Source organism: Bos indicus x Bos taurus, chromosome 25 (genome assembly GCF_003369695.1).
Source record: "Bos indicus x Bos taurus breed Angus x Brahman F1 hybrid chromosome 25, Bos_hybrid_MaternalHap_v2.0, whole genome shotgun sequence".
NCBI lineage: Eukaryota > Metazoa > Chordata > Mammalia > Artiodactyla > Bovidae > Bos > Bos indicus x Bos taurus.
Window position 1 is genome coordinate 20,222,900 of NC_040100.1, and position 27,328 is coordinate 20,250,227.

Below are 27,328 nucleotides of genomic sequence, written 5' to 3' on the forward strand. Positions count from 1 at the left end.
CAGGTCTGCAGCAAAGTGCCATTTAGCAGGAGATGCCAACCTGATGTGGAGCCAGGTGTGGTCTCCCACTGTGACATCTGTACCACAGCCATGAATACCAATGTGAAACTCCTCCATAAAATGCTTGCAAATGATTTTTTTTTTAAGTTTACTAAAACTGAAAAAGAAAAAGGTCCAGAAATATCTATCAATAGGGAATATCCTTTGGGATCCTGGAAAATTGGATGAGAACTTTCTGTCTTTGTATTATTTTGCATCCTTTGAATTATTAATAATAAGGTCTTTGACTTAGTGATTAAAATGTAAAGAAAAACACACCACAGTTAAGTAGAAATTATCCTAGTATTGTAAAAAAAAACCACTGAATATTTTACAAACTGATAGCAAAGATATCACAACAGCTTACATTTTGTAAAAATCACAACTTATCACAATAATAGAAGAGTGCCTGGCTTATATGGAAGCACTCAACTATTTCTTGAATAAATGAATGAAAACATATTAATATGTTCAGTCATCCCTCTAGGTCAAATGAGAAAAAAATCATTTAATAAATGCTGAAAGAGCATTAAAAAATAATTCATATTAAAAAAGTATATATGTATAACTGAATCACTCTGTTGTACAGCAGAAATTAACACAACGTTGTAAACAAGTGTACTTCAATAAAAATAAAAAAATAATTCAGCATCCATGTCTGATGAAAACTCTTGGCATGTGTTAAAGAAGGTTTCCATCGCATGCCTCTCTGCAAACCACTGCAATCTGGCTTCCGCTGGCACCATGCCATGGAGGCTGCATTCCCCAAGGCGCTCAGTGCCCTATATACTGCCAAACCCAATGCACTTGGAAGGGGACCAATAAATATGTAATGAATTAAGGAGTGGATGATCAAAGAATCTCAGATCAACAGTCAGCATCGTCCTTAACAATAAAACATCAGACCTTGTCTCTTTCAAGTCAGAAGCTGAACCAGGATATGAGCAACCGCTGTGTTCTGTTGTTTTTCTGGAAGCTCGAACAAAAACAAACAAAAAACCATGGAGACAAAACAAGGTATAGCTCTTGGCAGTGAGACAAAAACGATCTTTCCTTGCATGAAACCTAGGAGAATCATCAAAAAACGATCAGCAATAAGAAAAGAGTCCTGGAAATTTACAAAATACATACTCAAAGAGCAACAAATTTTCCCCAAAACCAGCAAACGGAATGTCCATGCAATGATATGATGAAACAGCTGAGAAAGTACGATATAAAGAAGGCAGGGGGTATTTTCTGGTGGTCCAGTGGTTAAGACTTGGTGCTCTCACTGCTAGGACCAGGTTCAATCCCTGCTTGAGGAACTAAGATCCCACAAGTCTAGTGGAATGGGCAAAAAAAAAAAAAAAAAAAAGGCACAGATTCTCATGAATAAATAGTAAAGCAATTTAGGTGAAAGAAAATTCTAGCTTTACAAATTGAAAAAGTTGTGTGGAGAATGCTGCTGCTACTGCTGCTAAGTCGCTTCAGTCGTGTCCGACTCTGTGCGACCCCAGAGACGGCAGCCCACCAGGCTCCCCTGTCCCTGGGATTCTCCAGGCAAGAACACTGGAGTGGGTTGCCATTTCCTTCTCCAATGCATGAAAGTGAAACGTGAAAGTGAAGTTGTTCAGTCATGCCCAACTCTTAGCGACCCCATGGACTGCAGCCTACCAGGCTTCTCTGTCCATAGGATTTTCCAGGCAAGAGTACTGGAGTTGGGTGTGTGGAGAATAAGACTTCTTTAAAAAAAAAAAATAGCTGAATGTGAAAAATAAATGATGCTTAGGTTGTGAATTCAATATTAAATTCTAGGTGAAACAGACAAATTAGATATCTTCCATAAACAGATCACATACAGCGTAATTATGAGAGAGGGTCAAGGTCATTAAAATGGGGCTGATATTGCCCTACCCTAGAAAGCATATCCCACTTCCTCTGTTGCTGTTTGTAATTACTCTCTGAAGTCCCTGAACTTGTAACCTCAGTTTCCCTAAGATGATAATCTGCTCTCTTACAGAAGTGACTTCACAAACATGGGACAGTGTAGAAACAAGAATAGAGGGGATGGACAGATAGGTCCAACTTGAGCCCTTTAGGTTCAGCAGAGAGTTTCTATGGTCCTTGTGATAATTTGTAATTTTTGCATGCTATTTAATGTGTGTGGAACACTTAAAAGAACTTTAATATCTAATGTACATTTATTTTGAAATTTTATTATTGAATTATCACAGGAAGCACTAGGCATATGGTGATAAAAAAGACGGATGAAGTCTATGCCTTAATGATGGCAGATGGGCGCAGGGAACGAACAAATATACAACTAACATTACTTCAAAAGTGACTGATGCACCTATAGTCAATTAATCTATGGCAAAGAAGGCAAGGAAACACAGGTAGAAAAAAATATCCATCCCTTCAACAAGTGGTGCTGGAAAAACGGACTAGCCACGTGTAAAACAATGAGATAAGAGCATTTCCTCACACCATACACAAAAATAAACTCAAAATGGTTTAAAGACCTTAATGTGGGTCATTTGTAGTGATGTGGATGAACCCAGAGTCTGTTATAGGGAGTGAAGTAAGTCAGAAAGAGAAAAACAAATATTGTGTATTTACGCCTATATATGGAATCTAGAAGAATGGTACAGATTAACCTATTTGAGGGGCAGGAATAGAGATGCAGACATAGAGAATGGACTGTGGACACAGCACGGAATAAGAGGGTGGGACGAAAATAGAGAGTACTTTGGCTACCTCATGTGAAGAGTTGACTCATTGGAAAAGACTCTGATGCTGGGAGGGATTGGGGGCAGGAGGAGAAGGGGATGACAGAGGATGAGATGGCTGGATGGCATCATTGACTCGATGGACGTGAGTCTGGGTGAACTCCGGGAGTTGGTGATGGACAGGGAGGCCTGGTGTGCTGCGATTCACCAGGTCACAAAGAGTCGGACACGACTGAGCAACTGATCTGATTTGATCTGATCTGTAAAGTAGCAGCTAATGGGAAGCTGCTGTGGAACAGGGAGCAGAGCTCGGTGCTCTGTGATGTCTTAGCTGGATGGGCTGTGTCCACGTGCTTAGTCGTGTCCCACTCTTTGCGATCCCATGGACTGTAGCCCTCCAGGTTTCTCTGTCCATGGGGTTTCAAAGCAAGAATACTGGAGCGGGTTGCCATTTCCTTCTCCAGGGGATCTTCTCAACCTAGGGATCGAACCCACGTCTCCTGTGTCTCCTGCATTGCAGGCGGATTCTTTACCCGCTGAGCCATTGGGGAAGCCCAACAGGATGGGAAGGAGGCTCAAGAAGGAAGGGATATATGTATACATATAATGAATTCATGCTGCTATATAGCAGAAACTAACACAACATTGTAAAGCAATTATTATGTGTGCATGCTCAGTCATGTCTGACTCTTATGACCCCATGGACTGTAGCCTGCCAGGCTCCTCTGTCCATGGGATTTCCCAGGCAAGAATATTAGAGTGATTTGCCATTTCCTTCTCCAGGGAAAGCAATTATACTCCAATTTTGCCAAGAAAAGACCTACACAGTGATAAGAGAATAGACTCTGTATGATTTCAATACCTTTAGACCATGAAATTTTTGCACCTTGTTTTATGTCCCTGGATATGTTCCAGTGTCTCCTAGTTTACAGTTTATGGGAATGTGAATAGAATTTGTATGCTACTGTTGTGTGAAAATTGTATAAATCTTAATTATGCTTAATTGGTTCATAGTGCTTTCCAGGTCTACATATCCTTCTACTTCTCTGTCCTTCCTGTAAGTCACTCAGTTGTCCTAATCTTTGTAACCCCATGGGCTGTAGTCCACCAGGCTTTTCTGTCTGTGGAATTCTCCAGGCAAGAATACTGGGGTGCATTGCCATTTCCTTCTCCAGGGGATTTTCCTGACCCAGGGATCGAACTTGAGTCTCGTGCATTGCAGGGTTCTCCTGCACTGTGGGCAGATTCATTACCATCTGAGCCACCTTCTCTGTATATTCATTCTATTAACTTTTGAGTGATTGATATTGAAACTCCAATTAGAAATCTTAATTTATCTACTTAAAAAATATTTGTAATACATAGTGGGATTATATGTAATCTTGTTCGATATTTTCCAAGGCTTCTGTAAATGTGTTATTGAAAGTGTTAGTTGTTCAGTTGTGTCTGACTTTTTGCAACCCCATGGACTGTAGCCTGCCAGGCTCCTCTGTCCATGGAATTCTCTGGGTAAGAATACTGGAGTGGGTTGCCATTCCTTTCTCCAGGGGATCTTCCAGACCCAAGGATCAAACCTGGGTCTCCTGCATTGCAGGCAGATTCTTTACCATTATACTTTCATAATTAAAAAAAAAACTTTTAAAACAACAATAACTAAAAAAAAAAAAGAAAAGGCCTAAATGTAAGACCTGAAACCATAAAACTTCTAGAAGAGAACACAGGCAGAACAGTCTTTGACGTAAATCATAGCAATATTTTTTTGGATCTGTCTCCTTGGGCAAAACAAAAGCAAAATTAAACAAATGGCACACAATTAAACTTAAAATCTTTTGCACAGCAAAGAAAACCATCAACAAAATGAAAAAAACAATCCACAGAATGGGAGAAAATATTTGTAAATGATGTGACCAACAAAGAGTTAATATCCATAACATACAAACAGCTCATACACCTCAACATTAAAAAAAAAGGCAATCAAAAAGTGGGCAAAAGACATGAATAGATATTTTTCCAAAGAAGACATACAGATGGCTAATGAGCACATGAAGAGATGCTCAACATCACTAATTGTTAGAGAAATGCCAACCGAAACAATAATGAGATATCACCTCACATCTGTCAGAATGGCTTGTCATCAAAAAGTCTACAAATTAAAAAAAAGTCTACACATACTAAATGTTGGAGAGGATGTAGAGAAAAGGGTGCCCTGGTACACTGTTGGTGGGAATGCAAACTGGTGCAATCACTATGGAAAACAGTATGGACATTTTCTCAAAACTTGGAACTTCCCTGTGACCCAGCAATTTCATTCCTGGGTATATATCCAGAAAAAGACAAAAACATTAATTCAAAAAGATACATGCACCCCAATATAGTAGCAGTACTACTTATAACAGCCAAGACGGGGAAGCAATTCAAGTGCCCACAGCAGATGAATGAAGAACGATGTCACACACACAGACAATGGAATAGTATTCAGCCATAAAAAGAACGAAATCCTGGCATTTGCAGCAAGCAATGTGGATGGACTTGGAGAATATTATGCTTAGTGAAATAAGTCAGATAAAGACAAATGCAGTATATCACAGTATATGAAATCTATAAAATAATACAAATGAATGCTTATGCAAAACAGAAATAGACTCACAAATATAGAAAACAGACTAGTGGTTACCAAACGGAAGAGGGAAGCGGAGGAGGGACAAATTAGGGGTATGGAATTAACAGACACAAATTACTATGTATAAAATAGATAAGCAACAAGGATCTATGGTATACTACAGGGAATTATAGTCATTATCCTGTAACAGCTTTTAATAGAGTATAATCTACAAAAATACCAAATCACTATGCGGTAAACCTAAAACTAGTATAATGTTGTAAATCAACTATACTTCAATTTTTAAAAAGTAATTGATAATACTCTGCAGAAAATACACACGGTTAAGGCGATAGACGTGAAAGGGAGTATAGTTTGAAGACTTCCCTGAGGAGGTATTTGAACTGAGATCCAAAATGTACGAATGAGCAAACCGCGCAGAAGCAAAGCACCCGTGCACAGCAAACAGAGCACAGTTTCAGAAACAGAAATGAGTTTGGTGTGTTCCAGACTCTGCAAGGCAGCACGGCGGGGGGAACAGAGTGAGTGATGGAGAGAGGAGACGGAAAGCCAAGTAGATGCCAGGTCATGTAGGGTCTTGAAGACCGTGGGGAAGGAGACTGGATTTTCTTTCTTTTTTTTCTTAATTTACTTGACTGCAGTGGGTCTTAGTTGCCGCATGCAGCCTCTTTCATTGAGGCATATGGACTCGAGCTGTGGTGAGCGGTCTCCAAAGCATGCGGGCTTAATTGCCCTGTGGCATGTGGAATCTTAGTTCCCGAAAGTGAAAGTTGCTCAGTCGTGTCCAGCTCCTTGTGACCCCATGGACTATATAGTCCATGGAATTCTCCAGGCCAGAATACTGGAGTGGGTAGCCTTTCCCTTCTCCAGGGGATCTTCCCAACCCAGGGATCGAAGCCAGGTCTCCCACATTGCAGTCAGATTCTTTACCAGCTGAAGTACAAGAGAAGCCCAAGAATACTGGAGTAGGTAGCCTATCCCTTCTCCAGTGGATCTTCCCAACCCAGGAATTGAACTGGGGTCTCCTGCATTGCATGTGGATTTTTTACCAACTGAGCTTCCCTGTCCAGGGATCAAACCCATTTTCCCTGCATTGGAAGGAAGATTCTTAACCACTGGACCACCAGTGAAGTCCTTGGGTTTTATTTTTACTGTGAAAGGAATTTTTTGGGAGGTTTTGAACAAGGGAATCGTGTGGTCTGGTTTATGAGCTTTAAAAGCCCATTGGGGCTACTGTAAGAATTCATAGTCTGTTGGGAATTCCCTGGTGGTCCAGTGGTTAGGACTCAGCGCTTTCACTGCCAGGGATCCAAGTTCAATTCCTGGTCAGGAAACTAAGATCCCACAAGCCCATGAGGTTTGGCCAAAAGCAAACAAACAAACAAAATGAAAAGAATTCATAGTCTGTAATGAGGAGGGGCACACATGGGGCAGGCCAGCCAGATGAGAGGCCCCTTAAAGGTGAAAGATGATACCGTCTCGGAAGAGGATGGTAGCAGTGTAATTGAAGAGAAGTGAATAGTTTGAAGATAGGTTATGATGACAGAGCCAAATATCTTCCATATGGGTTGATTGGTGTGGGATGTCAGGTAATGAGAAATTAGGAAAAACATCTAGCACTTTGGATTAAATATCTGGGTGGATGATGGAAAGATATTGGAGGGACTGGGGTGAGAGGGGACAGGTTTAGTAAGGGAAATCAAGAATTCTAATTTGGATATGTAAACTGTGGGGTCCTTCTTAGATAACCAAGTGGAGGTGATGAGCAGGGAGACGAGGAGCGCATTATAAGGCCATAGCTGGTATTTACCGGAGAGTATTACCAGCTCCAGTATTCTTGCCTGGAGAATTCCGTGGACAGAGCCTGGTGGGCTGCTGTCCCTGGGGTCGCATAGAGTCAGACACGACTAAAATGATTTAGCATGCATGCATGCATTGGAGAGGGAAATGGCAACCCACTCCAGTATTCTTGCCTGGAGAATCCCAGGGATGGAGGAGCCTGGTGGGCTGCTGACTATGGGGTCACACAGAGTCGGACATGACTGAAGTGACTTAGCAGCCGCAGCTGGTATTTACAGACATGAGACCTCAGGTAACAAAGGAAAGAATTTAAGTGGAGTGATGTTGAACTGTGGGGCATATTTACGATAAGTGGGAAGAGGAGGAGGAACAAATGAATGGATGGAGAGGGAACAGGAGGCAGACCAAGGAGAAAGTGAATCATTGTGTCAGAAGCTGCAGAGAGGTTGAGGAAGACGTGGCCACTGGGTTGGCAAACTGCTGGTTATCAGTGACCTTCACTAGAGAGCTTCCATGGGGCTGACCGGAGTGGGCATTCGTGGGGCCAAAAGTACAAGTGGAGGTCTACTCATCACAGATCTAAATATTTAAATAATATCAATGGAACAAACTGTTAAATAAAATATTATTGTATTTATTATATATTGGCAGGCAAGGTTCAGACTTAGAATTCTCCACTTCCTTGAGTTCCTTATCAGAATGAACTGGTATAAAGAGCACTTGGCCCCTGACCTGCTCCCCTTCCCCTTTTTCTTCCCTCCCTTCAGACCGAACGTCCAATTTTACCTACACTTGCTTCCCCAACCCTCCTCCCCAGCCAACAGCCATCTCTGAGGCATGGAGAAACACACACTGCAACCCTGTGATTTGGGGAACAGCCCCTCACAGGCCCTGGGAACTGGTGTGGGACCGCTGAGACAGGGTCCTAGGCATCCTGAGTGAGGTCAAGCAAGGGGGCAAATCCAGGGGTTTGTGTTCCCCTCGTGGGGAGGGGCAAAGCCAAAGGGGGATCTGAGCACGGTCCTCTAAAGTAGGGGTCCCCACCAGGTACCAGTCCATGGCCTGTTAGGAACCAGGCCGCACAGCAGGAGGTGAGTGGTGGGCAAGAGAGCCAGGTTTCATCTGTATTTACAGCTCCCCATTACTCGGATCACTGCCTGAGCTCACCTCCTGTCGGATCACCTATCTCAGCTTTCAAAAGAGAACCACATAAGATCCCTGCAGTGAGAAGGAATGGGTCCGAGACCTATTTGTGAATAAGCCAGGTGAATCAACTTTGTCCGTGCTAGAAGAGATGGCAAATGATGGTGGCCTGAAAAGCATGTCTGAGACAACTTCAAATCTCCACACATTCTGGATTAAAGTCAAGGCCTGAGATGCCATAAAAGCACTGAAAGACCTGCTTCTGTTTTCAACATCCTATCTTTGTGAAGCAGGGTTTTCCGCAGTGACAAAAACCAAAACAATATTATAAAGTAGACTGGACATAAGCAACACACTTTGGGTGTCACTGTCTCCCATTACCCCCAGAAGGGACTGTCTAGTTGCAGGAAAACAAGCTCAGGGATCCCATGGATTCTGCATTATGGTGAGGTGTATAATTATCTCATTACATATCACAATATAATAATAATAAAAATAAAGTGCACAATAAATGTAATGCACTTGAATCATCCTGAAACCATCCCCCACCCCCGTCTGTGAAAAAACCGTCTTCCACAAAACCAGTCTCTGGCGCCAAAAGAGCTGGGGACCACTGCTATAAAGCATGCGGCTTGGGGGCAGTATTAGAGTAGGTTAAAAAGAGAATGGGGGCTTCCCAGGTGGCGCCAGTGGTAAAGAACCCTGCCTGTCAATACAAGAGATGCGAGAGATGAGAATTCAACTCCGGGGTCAGGCAGATCCCCTGGAGAAGGGAATGGCATCCCACTCCGATATTCTTGCCTGGAGAATCCCATGGACAGGGGAGCCTGGCAGGCTACAGTCCATAGGGTTGCCAAGAATCAGACATGACTGAGCACACACAAAGAGAGAATGGAGAAAAGTGGTGAGAAAACAGTGTGGACAGGCCTTTGAAGGAACTTTCCCATAATGGGGTAGCAGCTGGAAGGAAAGGAAAAGCCTAAAGACAGCACTCTGGCGTGCTGATGGAAAGGATGCTGCTGCTGCTGCTCCTCCTAAGTCGCTTCAGTCGTGTCCGACCCTGTGCGACCCCATAAACAGCAGTCCACCAGGCTCCCCCGTCCCTGGGGTTCTCCAGGCAAGAACACTGGAGTGGGTTGCCATTTCCTTCTCCAATGCATGAAAGTGAAAAGTGCAAGTGAAGTTGCTCAGTGGTGTCCAACTCTTAGCGACCCTATGGACTGCACCCTACCAGGCTCCTCCATCCATGGGATTTTCCAGGCAAGAGTACTGGAGTGGGTTGCCATTGCCTTCTCCATGGAAAGGATGAGTAGAAGGAAAAGCTGACAAGGAAGAGAATGGGGATAATATTGGGTGTGGAGTCCTTGAGCAGGTGAGGGGGACGGGATCCAAGGCTTGGTGGAGAGATTGGCACAAACAGTTCTTCCACTATCAGACAAGGGAGAGCAGCTTAAAAGGGCACAGATGTAGACAAGCTGGCAAATCTGGCAGTGGGAAGAAAACAAAATCATTCTTTTCTAATTGCTCCCAATATTTACAATTACAGAGTGAATGAGATCATCCACGGAGAGTAGGGAGAGACAAATTGTGAAAAGTTATCTGAGACACTTGAAAAAAAGGTTAAGATGGTCAATTTTATGTTAGATGTACTTTGCCATAATTAAAAATAATAATAGTTTGAGGGAATTCCCTAGTAGCCTAGCGGTTAGGATTCTGGGCTTTCACTGCTGCGGTTCAGACTCTGGTTGGGGAACTGAGATCCCACAAGCCACACGGTGCAGCCAAAAAAATAAATAATAAAGAAATAATTTTTAAAAGGTGAAAAAAGGCTAATAAATAACCACCCTGCCCTTAAAGAAAAGAAAAAAAAAAGCTACTTGGGAATACAGGAGAGTAAATATATTGGGGAAATTTAATATTAGAAGCAGTACCAGGGACTTACGGGAGATTTGTGGACATAAATTTAAAGCAAAACCAATAAGCTTAATCGTGCATGTTTTTCCTCTGCTGCCTTCAGTTGCCAGGCTACAAACAGGTGAAGTAGGCAGAATGTTAGCTTAAGAGAATTTGATTGATTTAAGAAGATTTGTGACTTTAATTAAAATATTTAAGAGAATTTGATTGACTCAGACTAAAACTGAATGTTAAAAAACTTCTGGATTAGGAAATAACTTCAGATTTATTAGGTCTGTAAACAGTGTTTCAGCGCTTAGCAATTTTATTTATTCCATTTATAAGTCTGCCTTGTCAGATGTTTGAAGCACTGAAGAGAATCAAATCTGTAATTGTGGTTAAAATGCCAAAGCTACGGAAATGTTATTAATCAAGTTTGTAAATGATGTTAAATATTTAGGAACATTTACTATGTAAAATTTACATGCTAATTTAGCATTGATATAAGAACAAATGAAAATTAGTCATTAACTTAAGATAAAGCTAGACTTATAAATACAACATTATCTGTGAGTCATATGTTAAAGGCTTAGGGAAAATTGGGTTTCTAGATTTACAAATTTAGCAAGTTGTAAAAGCAAAAGTCACTTAGTCATGTCCAAGTCTTTGCAACGCCATGTACTATGCAGTCCATGGAATTCTCCAGGCCAGAACACTGGAGAGGGTAGCCATTCTTTTCTCCAGGGGATCTTCCCAACCCAGGGATCGAACCCAGGTCTCCCACATTGTAGGAGGATTCTTCACCAAACTGAGCCATGAGGGAAGCCCTTAGCAAGCTGAGCATTAGTTAATATAGAAGTAACTGGACTTCCCTGGCGGTGCAGTGGTTAAGAATCCGTCTGCCACTACAGTGGACATGGGTTTCATCTCTGCTCCAAGAAGATTCCATATGCCATGGAGCAACTAAGCCTGATGCCACAATCACAGAGCCTGTGTGCCTAGAGCCTGTGCTCTGCAACAAGAGAAGTCACTGCAATGAGAAGCCCGAGTACCCCGACAAAGAGTAGCCCCTACTCGCTGCAACTAGAGAAAGCCTGCACGTAGCAAGGAAGATCCAGCACAGCAAAAAAAAAAAAAAATATATATATATATATATATATATATATATATATAAATAAGTAACTGTAGCATACTCCTGTATGCATTAAGGCCCAAATGTAGTGCTAAAAATACAGCTACTCCCTATAAGATGCCATCTTATGCCAGTTGCACTATTTTATTTTCTCAGCACAGATATCTACTTCCTGTGCTCCCAAATTCCACTAAAATGACAGAAAAATATTATTGATATATACAAAATTATTCATATATACAAAATTATGTATACTTAATATGTATTATTTATGTATAAAATATTTATATAGTCTGGAAAATTTTGCATATATAATTGCCAAAAACCAAGAAAGAGTCCTATTATTAAATCAAAAATGATGAAGAAGGGACTTCCCTGGTGGTCCAGTGGCTAAGACTCCACATTCCCAATGCAGGAGCTGGGGTTTGATCCCTGGTTGGGGAACTAGAGCCTACATGCTGTAATTAAGAGTTTGCATGCCACAACTAAAGATCCCCTATGCTGCAAATATGACCTGGAGCAGTCAAATAAATATTTTTTACAAAGAAAGAAATGATGAAGAATTCCTGTAAGACTCTATAAAGTTTGCAATCAAGGGCAAGACTAGGGTAGAGAAAACTTGACACTAAACACTGCTGAGGAAAAGCAGCTCTTCCCAAGGAAGCCAGGGGGAAATCCAAGATTAGAATAAGCAAATATGAAGAGAGAGAGAGGCCCCCCTACGGTTGTTAAGGTAATTAAGTACCAGGCTGCATTTGGCCTGGCTGGATCAGACACTGCCCTCTAGTTGACAGCTCCAGGCAGAGAAAGTTCCCAGGATAAAGACCCCAGGACTACTTTCTGAACAAAGGAATAAATAACTTTCCTAGAGAAGGCTCTGAACTTGAGGGCTGGCCTGGATCGGGAAGCAGAGCCCTTCTTAAAGGGCTTCCAAAACAATAGGGACCGAGGTCGGGGAGGAAGAGGAAAGGCTATTCCTGGTGCCTGGCCCTGTCATAGCTACCTAGCTAGCTCTCCAAGGTAGAACACTTCTGAATAATTCCAGGAGCCACAGAAGGCGAGCAGTGCCCCCAAGAATACACAATGCCTACTAAGAAGGAGAGAATACCTGTCCTCTTCGAATATAAATGTACTATCTAGTCAGGCAGTACAGTTACCCCATCCCTTAAAATCTCAGAAACCAGCTCCTGGAATAAGAACAGAGGTTCTTATTTGGAAGCTCCAGCTTCCAACACTGCAAATTCTAGGGAAAGGAGTGGTGGATACAAGAAACATGCCGTCTAAAAACACTGAGGACTTCCCTGGTGGTTCAATGGTTAAGACTTCACCTTCTAATGCAGACGGCATGGGTTTGATCCCTAGTCAAGGAACTAGATCCCACATGCCATGTGGTACAGCCAAATTAAAAGAAAATAAAAATAAAAACACTAGGAAAATATGTCTATATCTAAATAAATGTAGACATGTGTACTGTGAGAAAAATTAAGACCTGAAACTAGAATTTCATAAGACTTCAACATTGGAGTGAGGGCAGGAAGGAGTTTGAAAACAGGTTATGGCTTGAATTGCTCCAGGGATGCTGAAGAAACAGAGTGAGCCTAGGTACCGAGAGAAGATATCTGGCAGGAGATTTAAGATGAACTGAAATGGGGCACGCAGGAGGCTCTGGGGTACCAGTAATATTTCATTTCTCAAGGTAAAATTGTGTTTTGCTTGCTTTATGTTTTTTTCCTGAGTGTCTTATATTTCTGTACATATGGTATTTTATAATAAAACATTAAAAAAAAATCAAGAGTGACTGCTAGATGTGGAATTCTCAAACCTGACTACATATACAACATGGGAAAGTTTTAAAAATACCAAAGGCCACTAAATGGCCATCAACAGAGGAATGGATAAAGAAGATGTGGGACATGTACACAAGAGAATATTCAGTTCAGTTCAGTTCAGTCGCTTAGTTGTGTCCAACTCTTTGTGACCTCTTTGTGACCCCATGAATCGCAGCACGCCAGGCCTCCCTGTTCACCAACTCCCATAGTTCACTCAAACTCATGTCCATCAAGTCGGTGATGCCATCCAGTCATCTCATCCTCTGTCATCCCCTTCTCCTCCTGCCCCCAATCCCTCCCAGCATCAGGGTCTTTTCCAATGAGTCAACTCTTCGCATGAGGTGGCCAAAGTATTGGAGTTTCAGCCTCAGCATCAGTCCTTCCAATGAACACCCAGGACTGATTTCCTTTAGAATGGATTGGTTGGATCTCCTTGCAGTTCAAGGGACTCTCAAGAGTCTTCTCCAACACCACAGTTCAAAAGCATCAATTCTTCGGAACTCAGCTTTCTTCACAGTCCAACTCTCACATCCATACATGACCACTGGAAAAACCATAGCTTTGACTAGATGGACATTTGTTGGCAAAGTAATGTCTCTGCTTTTGAATATGCTATCTAGGTTGGTCATAACTTTCCTTCCAAGGAGTAAGCATCTTTTAATTTCATGGTTGCAATCACCATCTGCAGTGATTTTGGAGCCCCCCAAAATAAAGTCTGACACCGTTTCCACTGTTTCCCCATCTACTTCCCATGAAGTGATGGGATCAGATGCCATGCTCTTCGTTTTCTGAATGTTGAGCTTTAAGCCAACCTTTTCGCTCTCCTCTTTCACTTTCATCAAGAGGCTCTTTACTCAGCCATAAAAAGGAATGAAATTGGGTCATTTGTAGAGATGTGGATGGACCTAGAGACTGTCATACAGAATGAAATAAGTCAGAGAAAAATGTATCACATATTAATACATATATGTGGAATCTAGAAAAATGGTATAGATGATCTTATTTGCAAAGTAGAAATAGAGACACAGGCATAGAGAACAAACATGGATACCAAGGGGGAAGGGGCCATGAGATGAATTGGGAAACTGCTGCTGCTGCTGCTAAATCGCTTCAGTTATGTCCGACTCTGTGTGACCCCATAGACGGCAGCCCACCAGGCTCCCCTGTCCCTGGGAATCTCCAGGCAAGAACACTGGAGTGGGCTGCCATTTCCTTCTCCAATGCATGAAAGTGAAAAGTGAAAGTGAAGTCGCTCAGTAGTGTCCGACTCTTAGTGACCCCACGGGCTGCAGCCTACCAGGCTCCTCCATCCACGGGATTTTCCAGGCAGGAGTACTGGAGTGGGGTGCCATTGCCTTCTCCGGAATTGGGAGACTGGGATTGATGTATATACACTATTGATACTGTGTATAAAAGAGATAACTAATGAGAACCTACTATATAGCACAGGGAACTCTACTCAATGCTCTGTAGTGACCTAAATGGGAAAGAAATAAAAAAGAGAGAGGTAGGTACATGTACAGCTGATACACTTTGCTGTACAGTAGAAACTAGCACAACATTGTAAAGCAACTATACTCCAATACAAATTAATTAAAAAAATGCTAATGGCCAGAGCACACTGCAGACCAAATGAATTAGAATCTGTGGGATGGGGTCAGACTTATGTATCTGAGAGCCACTGTATTAAAAGAATAAAAATAAAGAAATTAAATAGGAGGAAACAGTAATAATAATCAAGGTCAATGGGTTAAATTCCATAAGTAAGAGACGGAATTCAGCAAGATCACCAAGATTCATTTTCTTCATTCTCATGTTCCTCTCATTGTATTCGCTCTGTTCTCAAAATCCTTGTGGCTATAAGACTATCGTAGAAATGTTACCGTTATATCCCTTTAGGTTTACATTAGGAGGAAAGAACCCCTGACTTTCTGCCAGAAGTCTCAGCAAAGCTTTCATGGCATCTCTTTTTTATTTTCCTACTCTGATCATGGATCAACCCTGAGGTAATCACTATCACCAGGACACTTTGGTTAGCCAGGCCTCTTTCACAGGTATAGACTCTCCTGCCCCTAATTCACGTGGAATCAGTATTACCAGAAATACATAGGATTAGAGTGGTGGGGGAAGGTGAAGCCTCAAGCAAAACCCAGAAGCTGTTAGCAGAAGTAGAGTGAATGAAGTTGAGCAACCAAAGAGAAAAAAAAAATTCCATAAGGGAAATATATAGATTTGAGGCAAGAGAAAACAATAAAGACTAAACCAAAGTAGGGAGGTTCAAAGTGGAAGTTAAGAGATGGAAGCTGGTTGAAAAAAATATCTTGCCCTGCAGAAACAGTTGTCTATAGCCTTGACTGAGGCCAGAGGAGAAGCTATTAAGGATAGTGGACAAGCTGAGTCAGTCTCCATAGCTACCAGTCCATCCTGTATCCCCAAATATGTACCTGCAGCTCAGATTTCTCTCTCCACATTTAAATACACACCTGCCTTCTGGACAACTATCCTGCATATCTCAGAGGCAGTTCAAATTCATCATGTCCATCGCTTAGTGGCACAGATGGTAAAGAATTCTCCTGCAATGTGGGAGACCTGAGTTTGATCCCTGGGTCGGGAAGATCCCCTGAAGGAGGACGAGCCAATCCCATATTCTTGCCTGGAAAATCCCCATGGACAGAGGAGCCTGGTGGGCTATAGGTCGCGAAAAGAAGGACACGACTGAGTGACTAAGCACAGCACAGCACAGCACTTAATTATCAAAAGATGGCAAATCACTTCCTCTTAAATCCGCCCTCCTTTTTCTGTCAATAACCTCAGGCTCTAAACCAGAAAACTGGAATCATCTTTCATCTCCTTCCTCTCTCACCTTCATGTCTCACCTTTCTCTAAGAACGGTTTCTATCTCCGTGCCATCTCTCAGAGCCACTCCTGATTCTTCATCAGGACTTAACACAATTGTGATTTAATCGTTGGGTAATTTGTTTGAATAGTGGTCACTTCCACGAGGCTGGACTCGGGACGATAGACCCCCATTGCAATCTTTCCATTCTTGTATCCTCCAGTACAAGCTCTGTTCAGTAGGTTCCTGAATGTTTGTAGAAAGAATAAAGTCGGCCAGTATTAAGTTTTTGGGAGGAACACCGGTACCTTCATTTGTTTACTTATTTTAATTAATTGATTTATGGCTGAGCTAGGTCTTTGTTGCTGCATTCGGCTTTCCCTAGTTGCAGTGAGCAGGGGCTACTCTCCAGTTACAGAGCATAGGCTTCCCATTGCAGTGGCTTCTCTTAGTGAACACAGGCTCTATGCATGCAGGCTTTAGTAGCTGTGGCATGCAAGCTTAGTAACTGTGGCGCCCAAGCTTAGGTGCTCCGCAACGTGTTGGATCTTCCTGGACCAGGATCAAACCGAGTCCCCTGCGTTGGCAGGTGGATTCCTAACCACTGGACCATCAGGGAAGTCCCCAGTATGGAATTTTATGTGCCATCTTCCAAACTCAACACTATTTTCCTGAATAATCTGAAAATGCAGATCTGATTATATTTTCCCCTCTATTTAAAATCTCTTTCAGTGATCTCCACCCCCTCCCATTCCCTAAAGGAAAGGAGTGTTTCGTAAATTTTCAGTGCCTAATAACCTCTTATTAGCTGCATGGAGCATATGAAAACCTCCAATTTTAGGTAAACATTCACAAAAGTTTTAAATAATAAAATTAATATATAACTTAAAATTAATAGTATTCAAGTATTCCCTGTTATCAGACCTATTTACCTCCTGACCTTGAGTTTGGAAATCAAGTTCATATCGCAAGGGATACATACACTTGGTACCTGAATTTTGGATAATAGGTAGCAAGAGTTTAGATGGTGCCGTATACCAGGCTTACTAAAAAGAACTATTCAAAGGTACTCAGATCCAGAGTTTGGATAGAAAGTTGAAATAGCAAAGGTAGAATGGTGAGGAATAACAAATCAGCAAAAAGGATACTATTATTTGCAATCAATCTTTAGAGTACATAATATGCACATGTATATGTGTATCTGGATTAATGACAGATTACATTTCTCTTGCTCTGCTAAATTAGAAAGCAAAACTACAAATGTATGCATGCTCAGTCGCTCAGTCGTAGTCAACTCTTTGAGACCCCATGCACTGTACCCTGCCAGGCTCCTCTGTCCATGGGTTTTCCCAGGCAAGAATACCGGAGTGGATTGCCATTTCCTACTGCAGGGGATCTCCCTGACCCAGGGATCGAACCTGCATTGCCTGCATTGACAGGCCGATTCTTTACCACTAGTGCCAGCTGGGAAGCCCGTAACTGAGAATGATGGGCAGCAAATGCTCGGTGGCCCTACATACTGTGCTGTGTATATTTGGATGGGGACATATACCTAGAAACAGTGGTGAAGTCTCTCACTGAAGGCCAGTTTTACAAGCAGTTAAGTCAAAGGCTGTATGGTTGGATTTCTAAAAATATTTATTATTTTTTGCTGTGCTAGGTCTTCTCTGCTGCACATGGGCTTTCTCTCGCTGTGGGGAGGAGGGGCTACTCTCTAGTTGCCGTGCATGGCCTTCTCATTGCCATGGCTTTTCTCGTAGCGGGGGGAGCATGGACTCTAGGTTGCAGGTTTTAGTAGTTGCGGCATGTGGGCTCCAGGACTCGAGCTCATTAGCTGTGGGGCACCAGCCTAGTTGCCCCTCGTGCCCCTAGTTGCCCTAGTTGGCATGTGGGATCTTCTCTGCCCAGGGATCAAACCCATGTCCCCTGCCTTGGCAGGCAGATTCTCAACCACTGGACCACCAGGGATGTCCTTGGATGTTTTAACTTGGACGACAGATACAAATGCATTTCTAAAGTTTTCTGTTTGGGTTCAGCTCAGGAAAGAATTTCTCCATGTTTTCTGGCACACTAAATGGTTTTTAAACATGCCCAGTGTCACTGATGTCTTTCTCCAGAAAATGGAAAAAAATCAAGTGTTAGGGAAGACTCATTGTTGGCTGACAAAGCCTCTTGCATCACAGTTCAATTTCCTGATATGTTATCTTCTGCACTTAATATCTGATGAGGTTGAAATGAGAGGTTTGAGATTTTCAACCTATTGCCCATGGCATGTTGACACCCACTGGAAACCTTTGAGATAACATTTCCTCACCAGTAATGACAAGGATGATTTCTGGTTTCTGGTTTTTCCTGGCATTATTAGCATTATAAAGAAATTTTATCTCCTCCCTCGTTTCAGTTTTTCACATGAGTACGTTCCCCCTGGATAGCCTGCACATTTTAGGGTAGAAAAACAGTCTTAGTCCAAGCTACCCATTTCTTCACAAGACACATGGAAAAGACATATGCTCTGTCGTGGAGATTTGATGGTGCTAACAATTTTCGTTCCTTCTTCACCACTTAGCAAAGATCACCATTCTTAACTGTTCTTAGTAAATAAGACAATGTGCAATCTTAGCACTCGGATACAGCTGGTTTTGAGTAGTCGAGGGAGGTACAAAGCAAAAGCAGCCCTAATTCTTCATCCTTTTGTCATAGTGTGGTAGCACCCTCCCCCTCTACTTCTGGGTTGGCCATAGGAGTTGCTGTGACCCAATGTGCGTGCGTGTGTGCTTCCTAAGTTGCTTCAGTCATGTCGACTCTGTGCAACCCTATGGATGGCAGCCTACCAGGCTCCTCTGTCCATGGGATTCCCCAGACAAGAATACTGGAGTGGGTTACTGTGCCCTCCTCCAGGGGATCTTCCCGACCCAGGGATCAAATCTGAGTCTTTTAAGTCTACCTGCCTGGACAGGTGGTCTCTTTACCTCTAGTGCCCCCTGGGAAGCCCACTCGTGCAGTGGACAGCAGCAAATGTGACAAGGCAGAGACCTGAGAAGTGCCTGCGTGTTTGGGCTTGCCTATCCTTCCTCCTGTCTCTTTGCCACATGCACATGCTTGGGCCAGCCTGCTAAAGGATGAAATGGACAGAGTATAGCTACCCCTGTTGTCCCAGCCAAGTCTAACCCAGACTAGCCACACTGCTACTCAGACAGAGGGAAGAACCCAGCTGAGGGCAGCAGAGCTGCCTACACAATGACCCACAGCTAGGACTGGCTTCATGGTTCTTGGCCTTTGCAGTCACACAGGGTCCTACGGTAAGAAAGATCCCATGCTTGGTTTAATGTTCTGTTGTCATTACTTTAAAAGTCTTCATAATGTCTAAATAAGGGGCCCAGCATTTTGCTCTGAGCTCCACAAAATACACAGCTGGTCCTGCTCACATCTTGTCACTGACACCAGGGTAAGCCTAGCTGAGATGAGAGGAACCACTCCACTGGCCGACAGACTCATGAGATTAATAAATTCCTATTATTTAAGCGGTGAGGTTTTGAAGTGGCTGTACATTTTTGTAGCAATAGATACGGGAACTTCCTTGGTGCTCCAGTGTTAAGAATCTGCCTTCCAATGCAGGGGGCGTGGGTCTCAACATGGTTGGGGAAGTAGGATCCAACCTGCCCCATGGTCAATTAAACCTGTAAGCCACAACTACCGAGTCTGCCTGCCACAACTAGGACCCATTTAGTTCAATTCAGCCGCTTAGTCGTGTCCGACTGTTTGCGACCCCATGGACTGCAGCGTGCCAGGCTTCCGTGTCCATTACCAACTCCCGAAGCTTGCTCAAATTCATGTCCATCAAGTCGGTGATGCCATCCAACCATCTCATCCTCTGAGACGAGAGGCAGCCAAAAAATAAATAAATATTAAAAAAAAAAAGTTGATACTGACATACCAAACCTTTTTGCTGGACACATGCCTGGTCCTTCATCAGCATACCCTCAAACACACTTCTAATCTGCATCATATCTCACAAAAATATTAGATGAAATGATAATGAGAATTCAAAATTATAAGGTATGTCTTTCTCTTTCATATGGGTACCACAGAGATGCAAAGAGCTGGTTTATTCTATTCCCACTAATGGTTTTGTTGTTGTTGCTGTTCAGTCATTAAGTCATGTCCAACTTTTTCCAACCCCATGGACTGCAGCATGCTAGATTCCTCAGTCCTCCACTGTCTCCTGGAGTTTGCTCAAACTCATGTCCATTGAGTTGGTGATGCTATCTAACCATCTCATCCTCATCCCTTTTCCTTTGGCTTTCAGTCTTTCCCAGCATCAAGGTCTTTTCCAATGAGTCAGCTCTTCCCATCAGGTGACCAAAGTATGGGAGCTTCAGCCTCAGCATCAGTCCTTCAGTGAATATTCAGGGTTGATTTCCTTTAGGATTGACCTGTTTGATCTCCTTGTAGTCCAGGGGACTCTTCAGAGTCTCCAGCACCACAATTCAAAAGCATCAATTCTTGGGTGCTCAGCCTTCTTTATGGTTCAACTCTCACAACCATACGTGATTACTGGAAAAACCATAGCTCCGATTATATGGCCCTTTGTAGGCAAAGTGATGTCTCCGCTTTTTAAGACGTTGTTTAGGTTTGTCATAGTCTTCCTTCCAAGGAGCAAGCATCTTTTAATTTCACAGCTGCAGTCACTGTCCTCAGTGATCTCAGAGCCCAAGAAAAGGAAACCTGCCACTGCTTCCATTTTTTTCCCTTCTATTTTCCATGAAGTGATAGGATTGGATGGCATGATCTTAATTTTTGTAATGTTGAGTTTTGAGCCACCTTTTTCACTCTCTTTTTGCCCTCATCAAGAGACTCTTTAGTTTCTCTTCACTTTCTGCGATTAGAGTGGTATCATCTGCATCATTTGAGACGTTGATACTTCTCCCAGCAATCTTGATTCCAGCTTGTGATTCATCCAGCCCAGCATTTCTGCATGACTGAGCGACTAACACACACACACACACTCTGCATAGAAGTTAAATAAGCAGGGTGACAATATACAGCCATGTTGTACTCCTCTCCCAATTTTGAACCAGCCAGTTGTTTCATGTCTGGTTCTAACTGTTGCTTCTTGACCCACATATAGGTTTTTCAGGAGACAAGTAAAGTGGTCTGATAGTCCCATCTCTTTAAGAATTTACCATGGTTTGTTCTGACCCACAGTCAAAGGCTTTAGCATAGTCAATGAAGCACAAGTAGATGTTTTTCTGGAATTCCCTTGCTTTCTCCATGATCCAACAAATGTTGGCAATTTGACCTCTGATTCCTCTGCCTTTTCGAAACTCAGCTTGTACAACTGGAAGTTCTCGATTCAAGTACTGCTGAAGCCTGGCTTGAAGGATTTTGAGCATAACTTTGCTAAGCATGTGAAATGAGCACAACTGTGTGTTAGTTTGAACATTCTTTGGTACTGCTCTTCTTTGGGACTGGAGTGAAAACTGACCTTTTCCAGTCCTGTGGTCATTGCTGAGTTTTCAAGTTTGCTGACATTGAGTGAAGCACTTTAACAGCATCATCTTTTAGTATTTAAAGTAGCTCAGCTGGAATTCCATCACCTCCACTAGCTTTGTTTATAGTGATGCTTCCTAAGGCCCATTTGACTTCACACTTCAGGATGACCGGCTCTAGGTAAGTGACCACATCATCGTGATTATTTGGGTCCTTAAGATCTTTCCTGTACAGTTCTTCTGTGTATTCTTGCCATCTCTTCTTAATCTCTTCTCCTTCTGTTAGGTCCTCATCATTTTTGTCCTTTATTGTGCCCATTCTTGCATGAAACGTTCCCTTGATATCTCTAATTTTCTTGAAGAGATCTCTAGTCTTTCCCATTCTTATGCTTCCCTGTATTTCTTTGCGTTGTTCATTTAAGAAGGCCTTCTTATCTCTCCTTGCTATTCTCTGGAACTCTGCATTCAGTTAAGTATATCTTTCCCTTTCTGTGGTTTTACTCAACTATAAAACAAAATATAGTTTTGTTTTATAGTTTTACTTAACTATAAAGCAAAATAAATTACTCAACTATTAAAAAAAAATTTAAAAAGACCCTGATGCTGGGAAAGATTGAAGGCAGGAAGAGAAGGGGATGACAGAGGATGAGACGGTTGGATGGCATCACCGAGTTAATGGACATGAGTTTGAGTAAGCTCCAGGAGTTGGCGATGGACAGGGAAGCCTGGCATGCTGCAGTCCATGGGGCCGCAAAGAGTCAGACATGACTGAGGGGCTGAACTGAACTGAAAACAAAATCTGGCTGTCATCATTACAATAAGAAGAGCTCCACATCTTTGTGTGTCATTTGCACTATGCAGCATCCTGTCCTGACATTAGGTTTGCCCAGGACTGCTTTGGCTTCCTCTCCCAGCATTTTATTTGTCCCGAGTTTGAGGCCAGTTTTATAAACGTGTTGGCCCTAGCATGGCTTGCATCTGTGGATGCTACTGTTCTGGCCTCTTCGCATTTAGAAATAAAACACATCAATTTCATACCAGAAAATATTATTTTGTGCCTGCTTCAGGAAAAACTACTGGCTGACCCACAGGCAAGCATGCTCAGTTGTGTCCGACTCTTTGTGACCCCATGGACTGTAGCCCACCAGGCTCCTCTGTCCATGGAATTTTCCAGGCAAGAATACTGGAGTGGGGTGCCATTTCCTTCTCCAGGTTGACCCATAAAGTTATTCTATTTTGTTTTTTCATTTGCTTATTTTTTGGTTGCGCTGCATAGCATGTGCGATCTTCATTCCCTGAACCCATGCCCCCTGCATTAAAAAAAGGAATCTTAACCACTGGGCCACCAGGGAAGTCTCCAGGTTATTCTGTTTCGGGAATGATGTAAAACCACTGAGAGCATCACTAAGCATTCTGACAGAGGTTTCTAATACAGAGTGCACACTGGAGACAAGAGGAGAACAAACCGCTGGTTCAATAAAATCCTGTTTTTAGATATTCATAGCCACCCTTCCCATTCACACTTTCCCTTTCAGCTGCTTGAGTGAATTCATCATGTTCACAGATGCTCTTGTTCCAAAAGATCCTGAAATCCTGTTCACTAATTATTCTTCTGAATTGTAGTTTTTGTACTATTTTTATCATTGCTTTTACACTTCAATGAATCACTTTTTCAGTCATTAATCTATTTTTGTTAATCAGAGTCATAACACAAGAGTAACAAGAAAAAATGCAAACTTTACACACATAAACAATAATATTCCAATGATATAACTAAAATAAATGATATCCTACTAATTTTAACTACACCTTAAGAGTCTGTCCAATTTGAGCCATCTCTACGTGTGAACCCTTATTAAGAGCATAATGGTATTTGATAATTTTTCTTCCATTTCAAATTCATAAAATTTTTAAACAGATATCTTTTCATTGCTTTTGCCACAGAAGCTGCTTGAGGACTGTTAATTTTATAGATTAATTGACCACATTTTAGAAACATTGACCTAAAAGAAAAAGCCTGTACTCTTAAACATGGTCTCTAAACCATTTCATAATCTAGTCCCTTGATTCACATAAAAGCACTATTGTTATTAGTGTGTATACCCACACACACATTGTTACTAGTGTGACAGTAACAATAGCAACCGCACGCTTCTATTGACTGAGCCCCTAAATGATACCTCGTGATCCAGTGTCATTTTAAGCATTTCAAATGGACTCTCTTATTTCAAACTCACAGTAATCCTAGGAGGTAGGTACTAGTTTGTTTTTATGAATTTACACATAGAGAATTAAGAATATTACAGAGGTACTTGCTCAAGATTGCAGAGCTAATTAGAGGCCAAGCAGGAGTCTGGTCCCAGGCTTGTCTAACTCTTAAGGACACCATATTACCTGGCCCCCACCCTGCCCCTTCAATCTGCCTTCCTGAACTCTTTCTCACAAATGCACACAGCCTCTCTATTCCCAGCGAAGATGTCTTCCATCTGTGATCTGTGTCCATCTTGTTCCTTCTGTCTAGAATGCCCTCTCTTTCTCCCCGTCACCTTCGTGAACTTTCACTCACATGCAGCACCCAATTTTAGAGTCTTCTCTGTGAAGCCTTTCCTTCCCCCGACACCCCAGATTTTTACCTTGTCTGTAATAGCAGCCTAAATTTTATTTCTCTCCATTCTCCAGACAAAGACACAAAAATGTCTAGAGCGACAGCTGAATTATTAAGAGTTATAAGATGACAGAACATAATTTACTACACTGTGCCTGACTGTTCCCTGGTCTATCATTAGTCAACTCCAGTTATTGAGTTGTGTTCAATGAATAGGCAATTCCTTACCTGGACAGAGGAGTCTGGTGGGCTACAGTCCATGGGTTCCAGAAAGAGCTGGACACGACTAACACTTACCTTAAAATATTATTCTCAGGAGGTCAGAAAACAGAGTTAATTCTTACTGTACCTATAATAGCAACTAGTTAACTTCATGAAACACAGGAAATACATTATCTATTTTGTTGTTGTTGTAGTTGTCTAGTTGCTAAGTTGTGTCTGAGTCTTTGTGATCCCACGAACTGTAGCCCGCCAGGCTCCTCTGTCCATGGAATTCTCCAGGCAAGAATACTGGAGGGGGTAGCCGTTCCCTTTGCCAGGGGATCTTCCCAACCAAGGGATCGAACCTAGGTCTCTCACATTGCAGGCAGATTCTTCAACGTCTGAGCCATGAGGGAAGCACCAAAGCAATAAGTACCTTTATAATAAAAAAAAAGAAAGTGAGGTTCCTAGAGCAAATGAACCCAGCCAGGGCCTCTTGCAATGGAGATGGTCACTTTTTGAGAGTTTCCAACTCTGGAAAAATGAACGTACTCAAGAGGCTCCAAAATCAGGACTTCCCTGGGGGTCCACTGGTTAAGAATCCATCTTCCAACACAGGGGATGCAGGTTTGATCTCTGGTCAGGGAACTAAGATCCCACATGTGGTGGGGCAACTAAACTCAGATGCCAAAACTACAGAGCTCACATGTGGCAGCTGCTGAGCCCAGGTGTTCTGGAGCCTATGCCCCAAAACTAGAGAGAAGCCCACATACCACAAGGAAGAGCCCTCACACCAAATGAAAAATCCCATATGCCACGACAAGGGTCCTGCATGCCAAAAATAAATAAAATTAATTAATTAAAAGAGAGAGAGACCCCAGAATCCACCAATAGCATATATCCTTCCCTTATAAAGTTTCTGGCTGCTATGACCTGAGTCTCACAAGCTCCAATTTGGTTGTATTTGCTACTTCCCTGCAGGTATACAAGTTGCCCCTTCCTGGATACTAAAAAGCAAGGACTTGTGGGCATGTGGATTATCACCAATTTCATCAATATCCTGCACTATTACTATATGTCAGCCTTGGTTCCAGAGCTATGAGCTGGAAGAATACAAAATAGAAACTTGAAAGGAGGTGTATATACAGGACTTCTTTAAACCACTTGTCTGCATTTCTTCTAATGCCAACTTGTTTAATGCTGTCTTTTCATTAATTCAGAACAAGATCCACAGGCTGCCAGTTGTTGACCCAGAATCAAGCAACATCTTGTACACCCTCACCCACAAGTGCATTCTCATGTTCCTCAAAGTGTTTATCACTGAGCTCTTAAGCCAGAATTCATGTCTAAGTCTAATAGAAGATTAGCTTCTATGCCAGCATTGCCATGTTCTGCACTATGACCCCACTGACACGGCTCTGGGCATCTCTGTACAGGATCTGCCAGTGAACGAGGAAGGTCAGGTGGTGAACATCTATTCCACATTTGATGTTATCCGTGCTAAGTCACTTCAGTCACGTCCAACTCTTTGGGATCCTCTGGACTGTAGCCGGTCAGGCTTCTCTGTCCATGGGACTTCCCAGGCAAGAACACTAGAGTGGGTTACCATTTCCTTCTTCAGTGATGTTATCCATCAGGCAGCATAAAAGATCTACCACAACCTAGATGTGCCTGTAGTCAAAGCCCTGAAAAATCGATCACAGTACTTTAAATGTAGCTTCAAGTGCGACCTGCATGAGGCTCTGGAGACCTTTCTCAGCAGGCTAGTGGAAGAAGGGAGTCACTGACTCGTGGTGGTGGATGAGAATGATGTGATCAAGGGAACTGTATCACCATCTGTCATCCTGTAGACCCTGGTGCTCACAGGCAGAGAGAAGCTGCCCTAAGCTGGGGGATGAGGTCAGGTGGCACCAGGGGATGTGCACTGCCTGCCCAAAGCTCTGGGAACCCCAGAAGAAACCTGAAGGCTCTTCCTTGCTCAGGAGCCCCCCACCCTCCTATCCGGAAGCTGAGAAGGCATGGGGAAAGGAAGGAGAATGAATTTTTAGGTGTCCTTATCCTCACAATACTCAGAAAAACTTTTAGCCTAGCTCAGGCTAGCTCCTGTCCTCTTATTCATATCCCCCTTTCTGGGCAAACCATGAGCTCTGTGCCCCTCCAGAAATTTTTACACCTCACGAACTAGAAGAACAAACCAAGCCCAAAATTAGCAGAGAGAAAGAAATAAAAAAAGGTTGGAGTAGAAATAAATGAAATGAAGACTAGAAAGAAAAATAAAAAGGATCAACATAATTAATAGTTTTTTAAAAAATATAAAATTGACCAAGCTTTAGCTTGACTGAAAGTGAAAAGTGAAAGTGAAGTCGCTCAGTGGTGTTTGACTCTTTGTGACCCCATGGACTGTAGCCTACCAGGCTCCTCCGTCCATGGGATTTTCCAGGCAAGAATACTGGAGTGGGGTGCCATTTCCTTCTTCAGGGGATCTTCCCCACCCAGGGATCGAACCTGGGTCTCCCACATTGTAGGCAGACGCTTTACCGTCTGAGCCATCAGGGAAGTCAGGAAGCCATCAGGAATTAGCTTGACTAATTAAGAAAAAAAGAAAAGGGAACCCAAATAGCTGAAATCAGGAATGAAAGAAGAGACATTACAACAATAATTCAAAGGATCATAAGAGACTGCTGTGAGCAATTATATGTCCACAAATTGAATAATCTAAGAAAAAATGGATAAATTCCTAGAAACATCCCACCTCCCAAGACTGAATCATTAAGAAATAGAAAATATGAACAGACCAATAACAAGTAAGGAAATTGTATCACTAATCACAAACCTCAACACAGAAAACTCCAGGACTAGATGGTTTCCCTGATGAATTCTAACAAACATTTAAAGAAGAATTAACAGCAGTCTTTCTTAAACACTTTCAAAATATTGAAGAGTACAGAATTCTTAAACTCATTTCACAAACTAGGATGACCATGATGTCAAAGCCAGATAAGGACACTACAAGAAAAGAAAACCATAGGCCAA

General features: G+C 42.4%; 1 protein-coding gene and 1 pseudogene across 5 annotated transcripts in view; one reads left to right on the forward strand and one right to left on the reverse strand.

Moving 5' to 3' along the window:
* TNRC6A (trinucleotide repeat containing 6A) overlaps positions 1–27,328 on the reverse strand; it is a 224,813-nt gene that overhangs the window by 185,455 nt on the left and 12,030 nt on the right. The gene's annotated exons all lie outside the window — the stretch shown is intronic.
* LOC113883379 lies at positions 6,793–26,181 on the forward strand (annotated as a pseudogene).